We start from the raw sequence: 21578 nt of genomic DNA, 5'->3' as shown, positions 1-21578 counted from the left end.
TAAAGAGGGTGTCAATTTCACACACCATTGCTTTTAGCCCATGATTGTAACAAATATACGAAACAGTATTTTACTTTCATTTTCAAGTGCAATTTACTATTTTTCCAAGAATAAGGAAACATAATACATGAACTATTTATGTAAATAATTTAATTAGGTACTATTCATGCAAACTTATTTTAAAAACTATAAGTAAGATGCTATGTGACAGATAAAACGACAGTCTATTGATATTTATCAAATTTATGTTCATGAAGCAGTTTGTTTATATTCAAGTGACTTATGAAGGAGCTGGTGAAAAAGGGTATCAGGGAGAAAGTTAAACGTTGGGAATAAAAAGAAAGAAATAGAATCGGTTATTCAACCATCATTTGTATGCTTTCTTTTATAATCTCTAGCTAGCAACCATTATTTGTTATTCAACATCAGTTCTGGAAGAAGGGTACAATAGTCATTTATATATACTTTAGATAGTTCATTCAGCTTTCAATGGGAAAGAAATTACCATTATGTCCCTATACAAAAAATTCCACTATACAAATGAAAACAACAACATAGTATTCGTTGTACTCTAAACAAAATGTATTTTAACATTAAGTCACTGATGTATAAATATGCTCTGCAATTTGCAAATTGCAGAGCTAATTCTTACAGTTACAAATATATATTTAACGATGACGGTGTTTAATTGTTGGTATTTATTCATGTAGAATTATACTAAGCCGGGATTAAAAACAACAACATTCAAGAATGAAGAGTGTACCAAACAGATTATGCAAAAGTCGGAGTATCTTCACGCATAGAAGTTGTTGGTATTCTTTCCTGTGGACTGTCGTATATTGTAAAGGAACAATTGATATCATATGTTTGAAGTATATATAGAGCAGAATATGACTAAAATGAATTAATAAATAAAATTAATTGCAATTGATATCATACATTATTTACGAAATCGGATACCATAATAACATGCTATTAATCGGGTATGTAATGAATTGATTTAATATGTACAACTGTATTCTTTGAGTAAAAAGTGAAACAAAACAGCACGTGATTGCTATCGATTTGTAGATGAAACAAAGCAGGGGTATAATTAGTATTTCACTTTGGCAGAATTTAGTTGTTTTGAAGGGACACGCGGACTAATGGTTTTGTTTATTAGATATGGAGTTTGGTTTAAATTCTAGAAGTGTTTCACAATACAAGTATCATATTTAGTATTTTGTATCCCAAATATAAATTGTTTCTATAATTTAAATTCTTATTTGCAAAATCGTTAAAAATATGGAATAGTTTCAATATAAATTTTTTAAATAGTTGTAAATCTTAGTCAAGATGATATCGGCCATTTAATTTTTTTTGTTTAAATTTTATTTTCAAATTATTTATATAAAATTTATTAAATGAGTAAAATTTACAAGAATAGCTATTATAAAGTTACATTCAAATGTCCATAACCAACTAAACCATTTTAGCTAAAAAAAAATTAGGCGAGTATTTTATAAAGGTTAACCCAGTAAACTGAAAAATACTTTCACTACTTCAATAATTATAATAATAAAATACATAATACTTCCACATAATTGTAGTAAAGCTCCAACAAAGCAATTTACTTTTAACAAATAATGACATTTGCAAACAACTTATTATGAATGAAAACTAATTATATTAATACCCTAACCAAAATAACCTTCAGAATGTCATAAACTTTTGTGGCATCATTACTTATTTATAAGGGAACTCTAACAAACTAACATTTTTTCACAAAATATCACAATAGAGAATCTGTTAACAAAAGTGTTAATGCCATATTAAAATTATCATTATCTTAAAGTTCAAATTTCAAATACTAATAACATTGTATAAAAAATTAAATTTTTGCTGCTGAGCTATTTCAATTTGTTACCATGTATAATCTCTTTGTAATGTTTCTAGCCTCCCTCCAGGTTGTATTTTGGGTATTTTTTTTACAAGGTTGCCAATCGAATATAATATCTTCTTCTATCACTTATTGCTCAATCTGATTATAAGTAGCACAATCACCTTTAATATGATAGAAATTTGGAGTATAGAAAGGCTTAGAAATTCTAAGAACTATGATATCACTTTCAGATTAAAGTATTTGAGTGGTATTCCCAATCTTTAATCGGATAAGACTCAAAATATGAGAGCAAGAACAGGAAATATAATTGTTATGAATTTTTTGAGTACTAGAAAATGAGACCAAAAACTGATTTAAGGTCTCTGTCTAATAACTGTCATATGATAGTTTCAAACAGTCATAAAACTACCAAAACAGACACAAAAAAAAGGTATTTGATAAGGGTCAATTCTCTGAAAAACTGAATTTGTGAGGCATTTTCTGATGGGTAATGACAATAACAAACAATTCTATGTGTGCATGCAACCATAATTGTCCCGATCTATGTTTTCTCTGTAACACTCTAAATTTTCAAATAAAATTTTCATTTTTAAAACCACATAAAACACAATCTCACATTTCTCAAAACACGAAATGTATAACTTATTAAAAACACAAGACAACAAAATGTTTGATAATATCCCAGAATCCTCAAAAACATAATCTCTAACTGGTGTGTACAATCAAGCCGGCGCCTTCCCGCGATCCTGAGAGGTACCTGAAACACATTTCACACAACACTGTAAGCACAAAGCTTAGTGAGTTCCCCAAAATACCACATACACAAATAATAAGCCGCTCATGGCTATAGCTCGACATGGACCCTCCGGTCATGCTTCTCGATGAGGACCCTCCGGTCTCACGGCTCGGTATAGACCCTCCAGTCATATGTCTCAGTGAAGACCCTTAGGTCACATAGCTCGGGTTGGACCCTCCAGACCTGGATCTCAGTGATGACCCTCCGGTCTCACAACTCGGTTTGGACCCTCCAGAACTAACCTAGTAAGGCACAAAATAACATATAGCATAAATCATAAAGACAAAATGCATAATATCACATAACTCAATATAAGAACATAAGACCCTATGATCAATAACTCAAATAAGACCCTCCGACACACAATATTACGACTCAAGTAAGTATAGTGAGAAGACTCACCTCGTACATAAGCAAGTTGGTCTCGTACAAAACGATCAGTCTAGACTCCGCCTACATATCATAATCATCTCTAATTAACACTTTATAATAGCAACTCTAAAGATGTTAGGCTTAAGGTCCTTTAAGTAAGGTACAAACCCTGAAAATTAGGGTTTTCACACTCAACTCCTACTCGTCGAGTTGGGGTCCTCCAACTCGTCGAGTAGACTCTAAAAATCATGTGGCCATCTCAATTTCTACTCGGCGACTTGGGGCCTCCAACTCGTCAAGTTTCCCTGAAAAAATGCATAAAATTTAATTAAATATTATACCTGGGAGTCGGGATGTTACAATTCTCTCCCACTAGAATCATATTTTGCCCTCGAAGTCATCCTTCGGAAACAACTCTAGGTACTGCTCACGTATCTCGGACTCCAGCTCCCAGATCCACTCGGATCCCTTCCGATGCTGCCACGGAACATGAACCAAGGGCGCCTCTTTATTCCGCACGACCTTCACCTTACTATCCAAGATCGCTATCGACTTCTCAATGTAATTCAAGAGATCATCAATCTAAATGTACTCTAAAGGGACAACTGCCATCTCATCGGCTACACACTTCCTCAGTTGGGACACATGGAAGGTGTTATGAATCTGGCTCAACTCTGCATGCAGCTCGAACCAATAAGCTACCTTACCCACTTGAGTGATCACTCTAAAAGGACTGATGTATATAGGGCCCAACTTGTCCCGCTTCCTGAATCGGATCACCCCTTTCCATGGGGATACCTTCAGGAGGACATAATCCCATACCTGAAACTCTACCTCTGAACGTCGCCGGTCTGCGTAACTCTTCTGACGACTCTGGGCCTTCAGTAACCTCTGTCTGACTTGTTGGATCTGCTATGTCGTCTTGAGCACTATCTTAGTGCCCCTCATCACTCTCTGACCTACGTCTCCCCAACAGATGGGAGTCCGACACCTCCTCCCGTATAAAAGCTCAAAGGGAGGCATACCGATACTGGAGTGATGGTTGTTGTTGTATGAAAACTCAGCCAAGGACAAATAATTGTCCCAACATCCACCGAAGTCCATAACACATGTGCGTAGCATGTCCTCGAGCGTCTGAATCGTCCGTTCGCTCTACCCGTCTGTTTGTGGGTGGTATGTGGTACTGAAATGCAACCGGGTACCCAACTCCTCATGAAATTTCTTCCAGAACCTGGAAGTAAAACACACATCCCTATCTGATACTATCGATGTTGGCATCCCATGCCATGCCACCACCTATCGAACATAGATCTCGGTTAATTTCTCCGTAGAAGAGCTCTCACTTATAGCCAGAAAATGAGCACTCTTCGTCAACCGATCTACAATCACCCATATCGCTTCGACACCTCACACTGTCCTCGGTAATTTGGTAATAAAATCCATGGAGATCTGTTACCACTTCCACAGGGGAATCTCCAAAGGCTGCAACTGGCCATGAGGATGCTGGTGCTCCGCCTTGACCTGACGACAGGTCAAGCATTTCTCGACTACCCATGCCACATCTCTCTTCATACAGGGCCACCAATAATCCATTTTCAAGTACATATACATCTTGGTAACCCTCAAATGGATCGAGAATATCAACCTATGGGCTTCCTCCATCAAAATGCCTCGAACTCCAACCGTATATGACACCCAAATCCGCCCACGGAAGGTCATAATCCCTCGACTATCCGTCTCAAACTCATAAATCTGCCCGATCAACCGCTCTCTATTACGGTTCTCTGCTCTCACGGCCACCACTTGGGCCTCTCGGATGGTATCTAAGACTGGAGTCATCACCGTCATCCTCATGCATACGTCTCAGATCGGAACATTCACTGCTATACGACTCAAGGCATCAAGTACCACATTAGCCTCGCCATGGTGATACAAAATCTCACATCAGGTACTTTATGTTGGATTACGTGTCTAAACCCATAACTATTACTGGTATGTACTTGACCCGAGAGTAGCATGGTCCATTTGGGTTGCATACCACCAGGACAATTTGATATGATATACTTTTGAGAAGAGGTTATTTATGATTTGTTAAAATATTATAAGTTCTAATATATTAATATGAAATCATATTATTTAATTAGTATTGATTTGGAATTAAATCTCTGATAAAAAAGAGACTAATGAAATATAAGGGGTTGATTGGTAAATCATTCATTCTTATGGTGTGGGCCAATGATGCATGATTCCTTAGGTTAGGCTAAAACCATGTGACAATCCATGGATGATCCATGGAGGTTTAAACCCATGGATCCTAAGGAATATGGAAGGTCATGGCCATTAAGGCTTACATGGTGTAACCCTAATCTTGCCACACTATATAAGAAGCCCTTAGCATCCAAAATGGAGCACTAGTGATCTTGGAATCCATGAGCCGATTTTGTACACTGGATATTATTTCTCAAAAGCTTCATTTGTCCTAGGTGTGTTGTGATTCCATTTGAGGCATTCATACTATCGGTGCTAAGTTCTTAAAGGCCAAATACAACAAGGGTTCCAACTACAACAAAAGGTATGTCATCTAACTAGAACTTTGTAGTAATGATACTTTATTGTATGCTAGTTAGGATGATGCTTTGGAAAATTAAAGTTTGCATGTATACTAGAGGAAAACATAGATCCAAATCATCTAGAGTTGCATGTACAACATAGGAGTGTTATAATGCTCAAAACCCTTCAGTGGTATCAGAGACTAGGGTTGTTTTCCTATATACTTGATGTTACATGCTTTAAAAATCAATTTTTTGCTGTCTGGACAGTGGACTCGCCGACTCCACTAGAGGACTCAACGAGTCACCTCACAAATGTAACCAACTCAGCGAGTCAGTTCATGCACTTGACGAGTTGGTGCTCCAGAGTGCATATTTTTGAGTTCTAAGGCTAGAATTGGGCTAGGATCATTACCCTAAACTGTTTTTGAACTTATAAACCTGTTTTTGATGTGTTAATGATCATGTTATCCAATTTAAAAGATAATTGTCAAAGTTTCATGTTTTGTATTAGTTTATATGGTTATGATAATTACATGAATTTTGTTTGATGTGAATTGTCTTGTACTTATGAGTTTAATTTAGATCATAGACAAATTAATTGTTTGTGTAAGTTACAATTTTTTGATCTAAATATTTTTTTGAGGAAATCCATAACTTGTCCTCAAGTTATGGAAAGATGAAAAGTTTTTCTTTTAAAAGTCATTAAAACTCATAGGTTTTGGGAAAGTGAAGAGTTTTTTTACATAAATGTTTTTTATGAACTCCATAACTTGCCCTCAAGTTATGAATTTTCAAGAGTCTTTTCATTAAAACCTATATTAAACTCATAAGTTAGGGATTCCAAAAGTTTTTGAATAGTTCAAAACTTTCCCTCAAGTTTTGGAATTTATTAATGTAAAAGTCTAACTTTTGAAGCATTTAATTCCAAACCCTAGAATTTTAATGTTTAAAATTCTACCCTTATACTATTATAATATTATAGGTTTAATATTTATATATATATGTATAAGAACAAAGTCAGTCTTACCGTTAGTATGCCTTATTCACGAAGCCGGTCTATAAGGGGGGTATATGGTTAATGCCTATAAAATGGAAGTTTAATGGGTGTCTACTCTCACCCACCGCTTCCTTGACTAGTAGAGGGTTGTTATCCGAACGGGTTTGACAGGACATTTAAATTCTCATTAAAAGTATAATGAAATACTAAGTAACTGAACACTTATAAATTCCCAATCTTAGTTACTTAGGAAAATGTGAATTTGGTTCTAACCCATGAAATTGCACTTTGCACCTTGTTAAGTCGTTAGTGGAACATGTGTGGTTAACCGAAACACTAATCTGGGAATGACAGCTAATGGCAAAGGGTAGCTTGCTGTTAATCATAGATCAATGGAGCGTGTGTGGTTAACGGGCACATTGATTAGTTGGTTGTAACATTGAGTGTACCAAGCTAATTTGCATGGTTATTCACACCTTGTTTGTGATCCTTAGCATCCCAGTCACAAACTTGAAGGGCACAATCGAGATTTAAACATGCCATTGAAAAGTTCAATGAAGGTTAATGGATCTAGGAATTTCAAACCAATTAAATCTTAATAATAATTTCGTTTTTCATGGTGTAAATTGGTAAATCGTGATTTACCTACCTTCAAATATTTTGTAATTTGATTACGACATCCCTCTTCCAAATTGTAAAATATTGGGTTGGGTCCTAGCCTTAATATTTCATTTCGGTGTTATATTAAGGACATAAATCAACTAACTTGAATTTCTCTCGTTGTAGATGCCTATGGTCTTCCCAAATCTTTTGGAATAAGCTTCCCTCTTGAAGATGATGTTCCATAGTTGGATCGTGGACATGCAAATCATGCCTCACTTCCTCCACCTCCTCTAATTATTCTCCCTAACCCACAAGCTCGAAGACTTGAAAAGTTCAAGGTCACTCAAGCCCTACTTGCAATAAAACATCAAGATGGAAGACTTGTGTGTACTCATGTCTTGGAGATGAAGTCACATATTGACAGGCTGAGAGTATTGGGTGTTATTGTCTCGAGGAAGTTAGCTGTTGACTGGGTTCTTCAATCACTTCCTCAGTCATATATTGAGTTCATTAAGGACTACTATGTGACAGAACACGACATGACCCTTATTGCTTTTACCGATTTGCTTGTTGCTGCTGAATCAGCAATGATTTGGCGCACTGGAAAAGCAAATTTGATTGGAAGATATACTTCTCAAACTTCCATGGATATTGACAATGGTATCATTGGAAGTCCAGACAAGATTTCTCTTTCCAAGGGAAAGGAAAAGGCTAAGTATGATATAGTCTCGTGCCCTATTCTCAAAGAGTCCATATGTTTCTATTGCCAAGAGAAGGGGCATTGGTTGCGAAGTTGTCATGTCTACATGAAGGAGCACAATAATGGTAAAGTCAAAAAAACTTGACTCTACTTCAAGTAAGTCTACTGTCTAACTCTATTATGTTCCTAATTGTTGATTCTTAATACATGATGTTACAGGGTTGCATTTTGATGTTTGTAGGATCATGCAAAAGGAAGGAAGCTTAGAAGAAGAGTATGCTGAATCTCGTCGCAAAGATGGATTTCAATCACATGGGTCGGTGATCGGATTTTTGATCTGCTGCTTAAGAGTTATGATAGATTGCTAGGAAATATGTAATAAAATAGTTTTCATTTATACTTGCATTGTAAGGAAAAGTTTTTTCCGTATTTTAATAAATAAATAAAATTTTTGTTGATTTTATCTTATCTTATGTCTCCTTACAATGGCATTTATGAAAAATTGATGTTTGTATGTTTCTAGCAATATTAGCAATCTGAATTTGATTCTTTCGTTTGTGGTAGTGTCGAGAATTTGCCAAATACGGAAAGATTCTCGTCACCCAAGTTTCAGTTGGATAGAAACTTGGAATCATGTAACTTGTATTGGGCGATGAATGAGAACATTCATCTTTGGTAAATTAAGACTAATTCCTTGTTCACATGTACATGTGAGTCAAATGAAGGACTAAGGGATCGGGTACACTGGGTGTGCGCTGGTCAGGTCCACCTCAAAGAATGATAAGACCATTCTTCATGATTTACTAAAGTTTAGTAAATATGGTTATGCTTACAAGTTTAAGTATAATTCTGAAACATTGGAAAAGTTTTAATGTATGGCAGAACGAATGAGAAGAATCAAAGTCGGCAGAAAGATAAAAGTTTCTCCAATATGAAAAGATGGGAGAGTACTTTTGGATTGTGTTTTATGATCATCTTAATGATTATGTAAGCCATTTCACAATTGATCCTCTAAGGTCATCTTAGTGCATTTCAATGACTAAGAAGAGGAATCGTGAATCTATGGAATGGTTAAATAAAAAAGGTGAATCATACTTTGTTCCAAATCAAGTCTTAGAGTCATAGTCCAAGATTGAGCCTTGAGTAACATAATCTTAAGAAATGTTTATAACACTCACCAATGTAGAGTAAAATTTTTTCTACTCTTGTACATTTGAAATTGGTAAGTTGTGATGTTTTTGATAAAACAAAGACCAACTAAGGCCAATTGTGTGAAGTGTTAGTCTTGATTAGAATCCGCACTAACTCTTGAATATTTGTTTGTTAATGAACGATTCTTGACAACAGAGTCTTATATGTCAAGTGGTCAGTGGGGGTCTTAAAGATCTTGAAAGTTTCAAGAACTAATCAAGAATAAAACCTATCGTTTATCACTAGCACATGACATGAGGTTTGTAACCTGTCGTGTTGACATATTCTTGTTTCTGTGCCCATTCCAGTTAAGCTGACTAGGTATGTGAATTCTATGAGTTCTCTGTTGTTTGCATAACAACTTGGAAGCGATGGCAGGACATTGTGCTACCAGGTGGCAAGAAATTAAGATTGAACAAGTTCAGTCTATATGAGTTTGGATTTGTCACTAACCTTGTCTTGTGGTATTGGTTTTGACAAATTCACATGGATAGGAACACATACACCATAAAATCTAAGTGTTATAAGGTTTCTCTCCCATTCATGAAAATGATTGTGAGGAAACGCTTTCACTAACTAGATTTTAAGGAGATAGAATTGTGATATTTGCATTCTCCAATTCAATTATGGTTACGTTATCCCTTTCATAATTTGAATTGTGAGAAATGGCAAAGGGTCTAAACACTTGAGACTTATTATTGTAAGTTCTAAAATTGTTAAGATACACATGAGAGCTATCTAAGGAAAGGTGTATGAGTTTGAGAACCATAGATAAAGTCTTATCGAAGCATCTCGTATCAGAAATCTGAACTTTGGTAAGAAAGTCAACATGTATTGATTTCTAACTGATTTCTAAATACATGTCAAAGCTAGTTGGAGCATAAGTGTTATGCTAGTAAGATAATAATTATTAAGCTAGTGGGAGCATAATTATTATGGTAAGTGTTGCAAGTTAGCAATGTTAATTATAGAAAAACAAAAGGTTTCAAATCGTAGAGTTGCAGGGTTTGAAAATTTGTTTTTCTATAATTAAGGGAGAGGAAATTATACTTCATTTCAAAATCTAAAAGCTTAGATTGAGTTTTTAATCAAATTTAGTCAAATATATAGGAATGTTATGTTGGAATTATTCAACATAAGGAAATTCTATATATGGAAATGTTAATTGCGTTCTCAAAATTTTATTATGATTACGACATCCCTCTTCATAATTCGAATTATGAGAACATGGCAAATAGAAATATTATAGCAAAAGACTGATCAAGTATCATGTCTTTATGTTAGACATTATGAATCGTGTCCCATATGCTTAGGGAATAGGAGCGATTGCATATGCTATAATATTCGCATGTTCTAATTTGCCAAATGCCTAGGTCATTTATAGGGAAAAGGGAATAGAACCGGATATGACTAAAGTGGTTAAACAACTGTTAAGGACAATCTAAGGTTCGCCAATGATTGGTCGCTTAAGGACAGTTGGAAATATTGTAATGGATGGACCATCTTGACATTATTATGAATAGACTCGAGTCTATTAATAATGACTTGTCGTATGGAAAATATGGAATGTTACCATATTGGGAGTTGAAGAATCGATGAGAAAGTTAGAAACTTTTATGTAAGAAGGATGTTCAAAGGAATGTACTTTTAATTTGACACTTCATTTCCATGGAATTGTCTTGTAACAATATCCAAAGGAATATTTTTTAATATCATTGGTCAAGTCTCTGTGACTTTTGGTACCTAGACATTACAAAAGAATCATTGCATGGTATTTTAGAATCTAACACTTTCTAGCATTGACAAGAATTGGGAATTGTTACACTTGCATTAAGGGTTTGGAATTGTGAAATGAGCGTCATTGAAATGTTTTTCAATTGATCTATTTCACAAAGTCAGGACCGTAGACAAACATAGTATGTATGCTTGGAGCATGGCATAGCTACTGTTTTAATTCAAGTATTAAGTTGATTATTCGAAACATTATACAATGAATAATAAGAAATCAATATGGGACTGAAAAGTTTTGGGCCATACAGGATCATTATTATTCTTGTGTTTCACTTTGCATGTTTGACTTCCCGAATAACTAGGTTATTCAAACCATCCACAGTCAATCATACTTTGGAAGTAGGTGTTGGGGCAAGACTGTCATGAATGGGTATGTAGAGGTGTTTTAGTCATAGCACAAGTTTGCTACATTGTTCATGAGTGCTACTAGAATAAGATTCGAGTATTGGATTCAACCCATTCTCATCTGAATCGCTTCATAGATTTTATCAGGAGTGATTGTGAGACGATAATATCTTATATTCTTCAAACCAAGACGCGTGAGTTGTAGTTGCAAGTCGGTTGCACATTGACATATGTAAACGCACCAGTAACTTGGTGTTATAAAACATATCATTGTGTGTGATTTGATGAGTAAGTACAAGCAATCATTTGAATTGAAGTTTATCTGTTCCTTTTACCCCCATGTAGATAAAAGCGATATATGTGGGCCCCTCGTTGATTTAATGATGACACCCCTAAGTGCTTGGCCAAACCTGGACTGATTTGAATTGTTCAATTAGTCGGTTGTCATAAATCAGAAATCATGAAACAATAGATGGACAGGGAGAATGATTATAATCTATGTCTCAGTCCATATGATATCTAGAATGGAGGAATATATGATCCCTTATCTAATGGATACGTCATTGACCAGATCAGAGTTCGACATCGGCTTCTAAGAGCAACGATTACTATTCGGGTTGGATTCATGCTTGCAATGATAGTTATTAGACTTATCCAAGTGAGAGACTGTTGGATTAGGTGTCTAAGCCCATAACTATTATTGTTATGTACTTGACCCGAGAGTAGCATGGTCTATTTGGGTTGCATATCACCAGGACAATTTGATAGGATAGACTTTTGAGAAGAGGTTATTTATGATTTTTTAATATATTATAAGTTCTAATATATTAATATGAAATCATATTATTTAATTAGTATTGATCAAGAATTAATTTGGAATTAATTATGTGATCTAAAAGAGACTAGTTAAATATAAGGGGTTGATTAGTAAATCATTCATTCTTATGGTGTGGGCCAACAATCCATGATTCCTTAGGTTGGGCTAAACCCATGTGACAACCCATGGATGATCCATGGAGGTTTAAACCCATGGATGATCCATGGAGGTTTAAACCCATGGATCCTAAGGAATATGGAAGGTCATGGTCGTTAAGGCTTACATGGTGTAACCCTAATCTTGCCACACTATATAAGAAGCCCTTAGCAAAAAAAATGGAGCACTAGTGATCTTGGAATCCATGAGCCGATTTTGTGCACTAGATATTCTCTCTCAAAAGATTCCTTTGTCCTAGGCGTGTTGTGATTCCATTTGAGGCATTCATACTATTGATGCTAAGTTCTTAAAGGCCAAATACAAAAAGGGTTCCAACTACAACAAAAGGTATGTCATCTAACTAAAACTTTGTAGTAAAGATACTCTATCGTATGCTAGTTAGGATGATGCTTTGGAAAATTAAAGTTTCCATGTATACTAGAGGAAAACATAGATCCAATGTATCTAGGGTTGCATGTACACCATTGGAGTGTTAGAATGCTCAAAACCCTTCACTTTAGGCTCTTATGGGTCGTGTATATGGTACACTAGACACCATAAAGATAATGGCGCCAAATATTAAGGGCGAACACCACCGCCCCCAACTCCAAATCGTGAGTGGGATACCTCGTCTCGTGAGGATTTAGCCGCCTGGATGCATATGCTATCACGTGTCCCCTCTGCGTCAACACAGAACCCATCCTTGATATAGATGCATCACAGTAGACTACGAAGTCCTCCACTCCCTCAGGAAGGGATAACATTGGAGCTTCGTACAATCTCTGGCGAAGAGTCTCGAATGAAGCCTGTTGCTCGGTCCCCCAAACAAAAGTAACACCCTTGCTGGTCAATCTGGTGAGAGGAACGGCAATTTTGGAGAAATCTCTGATAAACCTCCGATAGTAGCGTGCCAGACCGAGAAACTCCTGATCTCGGATGGGGATCTCGACACCTCCCATCGCATAACTGCCTCAATCTTGGGCGGGTCGACCAAAATCCCATTTTGGTTAACGAGGTGTCCCAAGAGCTGGACCTCTTGTAACCAGAAAACACACTTGGAGAACTTGGCATAAAGCCTCTCCATCCTCAATACTCCAAAAATCTCCCGAAGATGCTTCTCGTGCTGTTTAGTAGACCTCGAGTACACCAAAATATCGTCGATGAACACGATCACCGACCGGTCCAACATGGGCCTGCAAACCCGGTTCATGAGGTCCACGAACGCTTCAGGTGCGTTGGTGAGTCCGAAAGGCATCACCACAAACTCATAGTGCCCATAACGAGTCCGAAAGGCCGTCTTTTGAATATCCTCCTCGCAGACTCTCATCTGATGATACCTATATCTCAAATCAATCTTGGAAAACCAAGACGGCCCCTGCAACTAATTCAATAAATCGTCGATCCTCGGTAGTGGATAACAATTCTTGATCGTCAGCTTGCTTAACTCCCGGTAGTTGATGCACATACGGTGTGAATCATCCTTTTTCTTGACAAAAAGGATCGTCGCTCCCCACAGTGAGCTACTCGGTCTAATAAAATCCTTCCCCATCAACTCCTGGAGCTGCGAGGATAACTCCTGCATCTCGGGTGGTGCAAGGCGATAATATGCCTTAACAACAGGCGCTTCACCCGGAATCAAATCGATCCGGAACTCCACCTGCCTCTGGGGAGGCACACCCAAAAATTCCTCGGGGAAAACTGTGACAACCCGAAATTTCTATCTTGTGCAACCATACAATTCAATCAAAGCAGACTCGTTTCTGCTATCTTTTAGCATTGTTTAGGGTCTGTTTGAGTGTTATAAGCCTAGTACCTTCAAGAAGGAATGTTAAGAAGTGTATTCTAAAGTGCGGTGTGCAGCATACAAGCCGGAAACTCCATTCATAAGGAGTTTACAGCCGTAAACTAGAGTTTACGGCCGTAAACACCTCCGTGGCCATAAACTCATGTCCATATACGAGTTTTACCTTCATTTCTAGTCATTTCTTACACTTCCAAGCCTAGATTTCGGATTCTCTCTCAACTATCATCAAGATTTTCACCTAAATCTTCAAATTCATCTTTTTGGGTTAGATCTTCAAAGACACCAAGAACACACACTAGTTCTTCGACCTTAAACACCCCTTAAAGCTTCAAAACGTAAGTAATATTCCATATACTAGTTATCATATAGAAGCTCTTCACATACACCCTTGAAAACAACCATTTTCCCAAGAACAATGAGAGTTTACGGCCGTGAGCATCTCCCTTGGCCGTAAACCCTTGTTAAGGTTCCTAAATTGACCATAAACTCTTCTTAAGGCTAGGAATGGGTCAAAACACACTTCCTTGATGCTGAATATGACCATAAAACACTCTTTGGCATATGTATTTATGAGTGTATGGCCGTAAACCCCATGGCCGTAAACACATTGGGCCGTAAACATAATAGTCGTAAATACCATGTGTGACCGTAAACCCCCTTTATGTGCAATCACATGTGATTGTAGCGCTTCCATTCAAGTGTTTCCTAGTCCCTAAGGTGTTTCCTTGCATGATTAGTTGTATAAAAACTAATTATATCCGTATATGTGTCATTATATGCTTATTAGGATCTACTTGTGCCCGAGATTTCACTTAGCACTTAGCATCCTACCATCGATCTTACATTCGTATCACTCACTACAGTTGAGTTCATATCCCCTTAACTTATCTTTTAAATGATTTTAAATGCTTTTATGGGGGAGAATACAGGTAGAAACATTATAGTTGTTATATCAATCACATGTGATTAATATCTATCAAATAAGTGAATTTTCTTATACATCAAATTGTTTTATCAAGCAAACTCTTCAAAACATTTTATAAACGGACATCAAGTCATCTGTTACCATTCAAATGGTTAAAACTCTTTATTAAACTCTTTTATAATTATTTATATTGTCAAAATCATGTCTATATAGATATAGTTATATAAGTAAGATTGAAAGGACTTAGGACTAATAACTCACTTTATTTCCTGTTCCTTGTTTGGTTGTGGACTTAGGGTATCCGGTTATTTGTCTGAGTGTCGTTTGAATCTTAGTTATATATTATGTATATATGTATAGATATAAAAGTTCTTACATCAGTTTAGCACCTTTGGGTGGCAAAGGTGTACAAACATACTCAGACATTCAAACAACATTACTAGTAAACTATAATAGATATAGTTTAGGGAATAACTACTCACTATTTCTAGTACAATGAAACATACAAGAGTCAGTTCATTCATGAGTCAATACAAACTTGCTATTATGAGAAACAGAAAGAACATACTATGTTGAGAAACTAAGAGAACATACACTACACTATACAAAGAGAACATAATATACACTAGAACAGAGAGAACATACAATACACTAGAACATACTATACAAACACTAGAATACTGTAACATTAATGTGAGCCACTACTTCATGACATGACAATCTACTACCGTGTCACGTTTTGTAACCAGAGTCTCCTGGAGGGAGAGCGTGAATTTGTGTATAGATCTATACGGGACTGACCGTCCTACACCTTGCTGCTAGCTACAGTGGGACCTGCAGGTCTACGGGTGTTGAATGTCATACCATTTCGACGTCCTCGAGCGTCGTGTTTTACTAGTCGATCAAGTATGGTTACAATCATATCACATTTTACCTTAATTAACAAACTGGTTTAAGGTAGTTAGTACATTGGTAGTCACTTATATACAATAATACAATACATCGTTATTTTCCCATTGCATTCACATTCTGACCTTCTCACATAAACGGTAATGTAAACTATATTATGGTAATGATAGTCATACTTGGGAAAGATACACACTTTTACAAACAAACAACCTACAGAACATTCGGGCCTTGGTAGAAGGCTACTTTTTAGTAGAAAATATAGGATTTTCTAAGAGATACAAACATTTACTACAAACACTTACAAACATTTGCATCAAACATTTTCATACAAACAATGACACTAAAATACTTATGAACTCACGAGCTTTAATGCTAATCTACTCTTTCAAAATAATTTGTATTCTCAGGTCACCAGTAGACAGGTACCGATGACCAGGTTTTGAGAAGACGGAGCTTTCAAAACTCGTCTTTATTTTGATTATTCATTTTTGGTGTCTTATAAACTATATACAGAACACACTTGTATTAAAATTATATTATTAATGCAATGGATAATGTTGTTGCTTGTTTACTATTATGCATTGTTGTGATACTGTACATGACGTCCTCCACCCCAAAACGTTTCCGCCGTTCAGGTTTTGGGGTGTGACAGATTGGTATCAGAGCTTTGTTTATAGTGAATTGATTATATGAACCCATAAAAGATAAAGAAACTATAAACACATCGGGATTAAAATACTCTGACCAAGAGTTTATACTTTTAAATAATAAAATATTTAACCAAAGTGTGCATGCCTGCATTCATACTAAAATCAGTGTCACTAGGACAGAACAATAGTATTGCGGTTGTTGGACAGCACAAGTAGGCTTGGGGACATATGATCAGATCTGGGAGTGATATAGCCTGATCAACTATATCTTTCTGAGAAGTAATTAGCATATGCCTAGGAATGGTTGTGGTGTTGCAGCAAGTCTAAAAACTTACCAACACTACTACAACGAAAACAATAGAACAGAACATATACTTAAAATACTATAGGAGTATTTTGTGTTACTATAATTACTTATTTTAGAACTAAAGGTCTTTATTAGTAGGTCAATAGTTGCTTGGTGGATACGCTAAGGTTATATTTGACTAAGGTGTCATAGACTTAGAATCTGTGATCTTTGCTTTATTTCCTGTTCCTTGTTTGGTTGTTGATTTGGAGTTACGGTCACTTATTCGAAGTTCTATCCTATTTTGATTAGATGTAACTGGTATCCACTACACAAGCATTGAAGTAACTGATAAAGATCATCCTATAATTATCTTAATTAGTACGTCTATTAACTATCTCTTTCATCCCTTTTCTCGCACAAATATCATGGATGGATTCAATCTCCCTGGCGACCCCTACCTCCCCAACCAAGGAAATGATGGACGGCTTAATGACGAGCCAGAAGAGAATCATCCAATCCCTTTGGATGATGACTTCGCAGAGAACTTTCCAGAGGATTCTGACTCCGAGCCAGAAGTCAACGATTTACCTCTGGTGGCTCCAATCCCGAACCCTAACCCTCGTCCGGCTTTTCAAGGCCCGACGCCTCTATGGACGAAATACTTGGGTGCATGGAGTCAGGAGCAGGGTCAGCCTATGCCATACAATGGAGACCGAAGCTTCTACAACCTGAGCGAGGGAGGCTCAGCAGACAAAGTCCTGCCCAATCTGGTCTGCAGGGTTGCTCGTAATGAAGAGTAGGGTAGGACAACCATCCACTGAATCATGGAGGCTGATGCCAATACGACAGTTAGTACAGTCCATATTCGTCGTCTGGAAGATGCTCGTGAGAGAGTTGAGAGAGACAATGATGCTCTACAACAAGAACTGGCTGCAACTCGGGCTAAAGTCATAGAGCTCTGGGTACGCCAAAGGGTTTATGAGCAACACCTCCTTGATGTGGAGCGTCAGCTGGCTGACTAGAGGGTTTGCCCGAGGGGTACCCTTCGCCGGTAGAAGACACTTTACTCTTCCTTTCTTTTGGGTTAAGGAATAGCCTTCGTATCTATGCTCTATGTATCACTTTTCCCTGTAAATATTCCTATCTATCTAGTATTGTTGCTAGGTCTCTATGTTTTCAAAATTTCTTATTGTGGTTTGATGTAAGACCTACTTCTAGGTCATGTTCCCGAACTTGTTACATCATTAATGCCAATATTATTGACAACCATCAAATCTTTTGGGAAATCCATATCCAAGTACTTTCAAGTTTCTACTACTAGATCTCTATATCAATCATACTCTCATTTGTTTTGTTGGACTATGGAGAGTTAGTCCATGGACCACTCTCATTATACTTACAATTGATTCTTACTATCATCTTCATTTTTGTAATCTTTCAGTCGAACTATGCCTCCACGGTGAGTGACAAGGCGTAATCCTCCATAACTCCTACGCAACCTCCACCTCCTCCACAATACAATCCGGCGGCTATCCAAGTTGCGGTAAATGCGGCTGTTACGACAGCCCTAGCTCAGTTCAGTGCTAGTGGAACTAGCGGGAGTGGAACGACTGTGCATTCCACTCAAGGTGATGCTCCAGTGCGCTCTAAGGAGTGCTCGTGCAAGGATTTCCCCAACTGCAAGCCCATTTCCCTCAACGGGACTGGCAGAATCATTTCCCTCTCGCAATGGTTTGAAAAGACAGAATCGATCTTCGAGATTTGTTCGTGTCCGGAAGAAAGCAAAGTCAAATTTGCTGCTTGCACCTTCGCGGACAGAGCCCTTACGTGGTGGAATAGCCATGTAAAGTCACTAACTCTAACAGTGGCAAATGCCATGGGCTGGGAAGCTCTTAAGGAGCTCATGATTGAGGAATATTGCCTGAGGGTCGAAGTTCAGAAACTTGAACAAGATCTCTAGAGCCTGACCATGAAGGGCTCCGACATAGTGGCCTATACTGCCAGATTCAGCGATCTGGTGGCACTATGTCCGGGAATGGTGCCTAGTGAGGAAAAGAAGATAGAGAGGTACATCTAGGGGCTGGTGCCTCCATTTCAAGGGAATGTCTTAGCTTCAAACCCCACTACCTTCGATAGAACCAAGCGATTGGCACCGCGACTCATTGATCATGGAGTTCGCACCCCAACTACAACAACAACCCTGGCCATCCCAGAACCGTCCAAAGCCGCTGACAACAAGCGGAAGTTCTGGGATAACAAGAAAAAGAACGCGGCGCAAAACTCTGCCAAAAAGCAGCAGGTCGTGGCCGTTCATGCTGCGATAACACATACTACTACTGCGCCGATGAAGCAGTATGTTGGAAGCTTGCCCAAGTGCAACAAGTGTAGTTTCCACCACAATAGAACATGCCGAGAAATGCAGTGCGCTAGTTGCAACATGAAAGGGCACACTGCCCGTTTCTGCAAAGCTCCGGCAAAGCCAATCACCCAAGCCCCCGGCGTTGGTGTGGGTCAGGCTTGCTATGGATGTGGCGAGGTGGGTCACTACAAGAGAAACTGCCCGAAGGTAGGGAATGCTGGCGGAGTGGGAAGAGTTTTGGCTATAGGCCACGAGGAAGCGGTTGCCGAACCCATAGTGGTCAATGGTACATTTCTCCTCGATAACTCATATGCATGCATATTGTTTGATAGTGGAGCGGAGAGGAGTTTCGTGAACCAAAAATTTGCTCACTTACTTAAGCAATAATCACGTGCACTTAAAGAACCATTCACTGTTGAAATGGCTAACGGAAAGACTGAGAGCACTAGTAGTATATACATAGTATGTACTCTAACTCTAGATAGCCATTCATTTTCAATCGACCTCATGTCGGTCTCAATTAAAAATTTCGACGTCATTATCGGCATGGATTGGTTGAGTCTTCATCGTGCTGACATCATGTGTTATGAAAAGGCCATTCGCCTTAATCTACCGTCTAGCGAAACTCTAGTTGTCTATGGCGACAAACTCGACATGAACCTTCGTATCATCTCGAGTATTCAAGCCCAGAAGTACTTGCGAAAGGAATGTCGCACATTCATTGCTCATGTTGTTGATGCGATCCAAGAGATGAAGGACATAAAGAACATCCCAGTGGTATGCAATTTTCCTGACATCTTTCTAGAAGAACTACCATGATTACCACCACAATGTCAAGTCGAGTTCAGAATCGACTTAGTTCTAGGGCTACCCCAGTAGCCAAATCGCCCTATCGTCTAGCACCAGCTGAGATGCAGGAACTATCCGGTCAACTTAACGAGCTGCTCAACAAGGGCTTTATTAGACCAAACTTCTCACCCTGTGGAGCACCAGTCTTGTTCGTGAAGAAGTAAGACGGATAGTTTCGTATGTCCATCGACTATAGAGAACTAAACAAGTTTACCGTTAAGAATCGTTACCCTCTGCCTCGCATAAACGATTTGTTTGACCAAATGCAAGGGGCGAATTACTTTTCAAAGATAGATCTGAGATCCGGGTATCACCAGTTACGAGTGCTTGAGGAGGATGTTCCGAAGACAGCCTTCCGAACTCGTTATGGACACTACGAGTTTGTAGTGATGCCATTTAGATTGACTAATGTGCCTGCAGTATTCATGGACTTAGAGAATAGGGTATGTCGTCCTTACTTGGATCAGTTCGTCATTGTGTTCATTGATGACATACTTATCTACTCTCGTAGTAAGGAAGAGCATAGTAAGCATCTACGTCAGATCTTGGAAACGTTACGATCAGAGAAGCTCTACGCGAAGTTCTCTAAATGCAAGTTTGGGATTCAAAGAGTCGAATTCCTGGGTCACATTGTTAGTGAAGAGGGAATTCATGTGGACCCTTGCAAAATAAAGGCCGTTGAGAACTGGTCAGCACCAAAGACGCCTATAGAAATTCGCCAATTTATAGGCCTCACTGGCTACTATCGTAGGTTCATTCAGAACTTCTCTAGGATCGCGAAACCTCTTACTACATTGACCCAGAAAGGCGTGGCCTTTGATTAGGAAGAGAAACAAGAGAAGGTGTTCCAAACGCTAAAACGAGCCTTATGCACCGCACCGATACTATCCCTCCCAGAAGGGATAGAAGACTTCTCGGTTTATTGCGATGCATCCAACCAAGGATTCGGTTCTGTTCTCATGCAACGAGGTAAGGTTGTCGCCTATGCCTCAAGACAGCTAAAGACACACGAGGTCAACTACACCACACTTGATCTTGAGTTAGGAGCAGTTGTGTTTGGTCTGAAGATGTGGAGACACTACCTGTATGGTACGAAAAGCACTATCTTTACAGACCACAAAATCGTTCAACATATATTCGACCAGAAGGAGCTCAATATGAGACAATGACGGTGGTTCGAGCTACTCAATGACTACGAATGTGAAATTCGTTATCATCCCGGTAAAGCCAACGTAGTGGCTAACGCCCTATGTCGGAATGAATACTCTGGTCGTAGAGTTAAATCATTGACTATGACTATCCATTCACATCTGTCCACACAAATTAAGGAGGCTCAGCTCGAAGCCTTAAAACCTGAAAATGTGGCGGGTGAATCCCTGAGAAGGATGGATAAGAACTTGGCAGTCAAGGGTGGCTAAGCCTTATATCTAGTGGATCGGATCTGGACACCGAAACACGGTGGTTTCAGAGACTTGGTCATGGCAGAAGCGCACAACACTCCATATTCCGTCCACCCAGGTTCAGATAAGATGTATCTGGATCTTAAAAAACTATATTTGTGGCCTAACATGAAAGCAGAGATTGCTGCCTT

Source organism: Lactuca virosa, chromosome 1, assembly GCF_052849685.1.
Source record: "Lactuca virosa cultivar CGN04683 chromosome 1, Lactuca_virosa_CGN04683_v6, whole genome shotgun sequence".
Taxonomy (NCBI): Eukaryota; Viridiplantae; Streptophyta; class Magnoliopsida; order Asterales; family Asteraceae; genus Lactuca; species Lactuca virosa.
The sequence above is the reverse complement of the archived record's forward strand: the minus strand, read 5'-3'. Positions refer to the sequence as shown.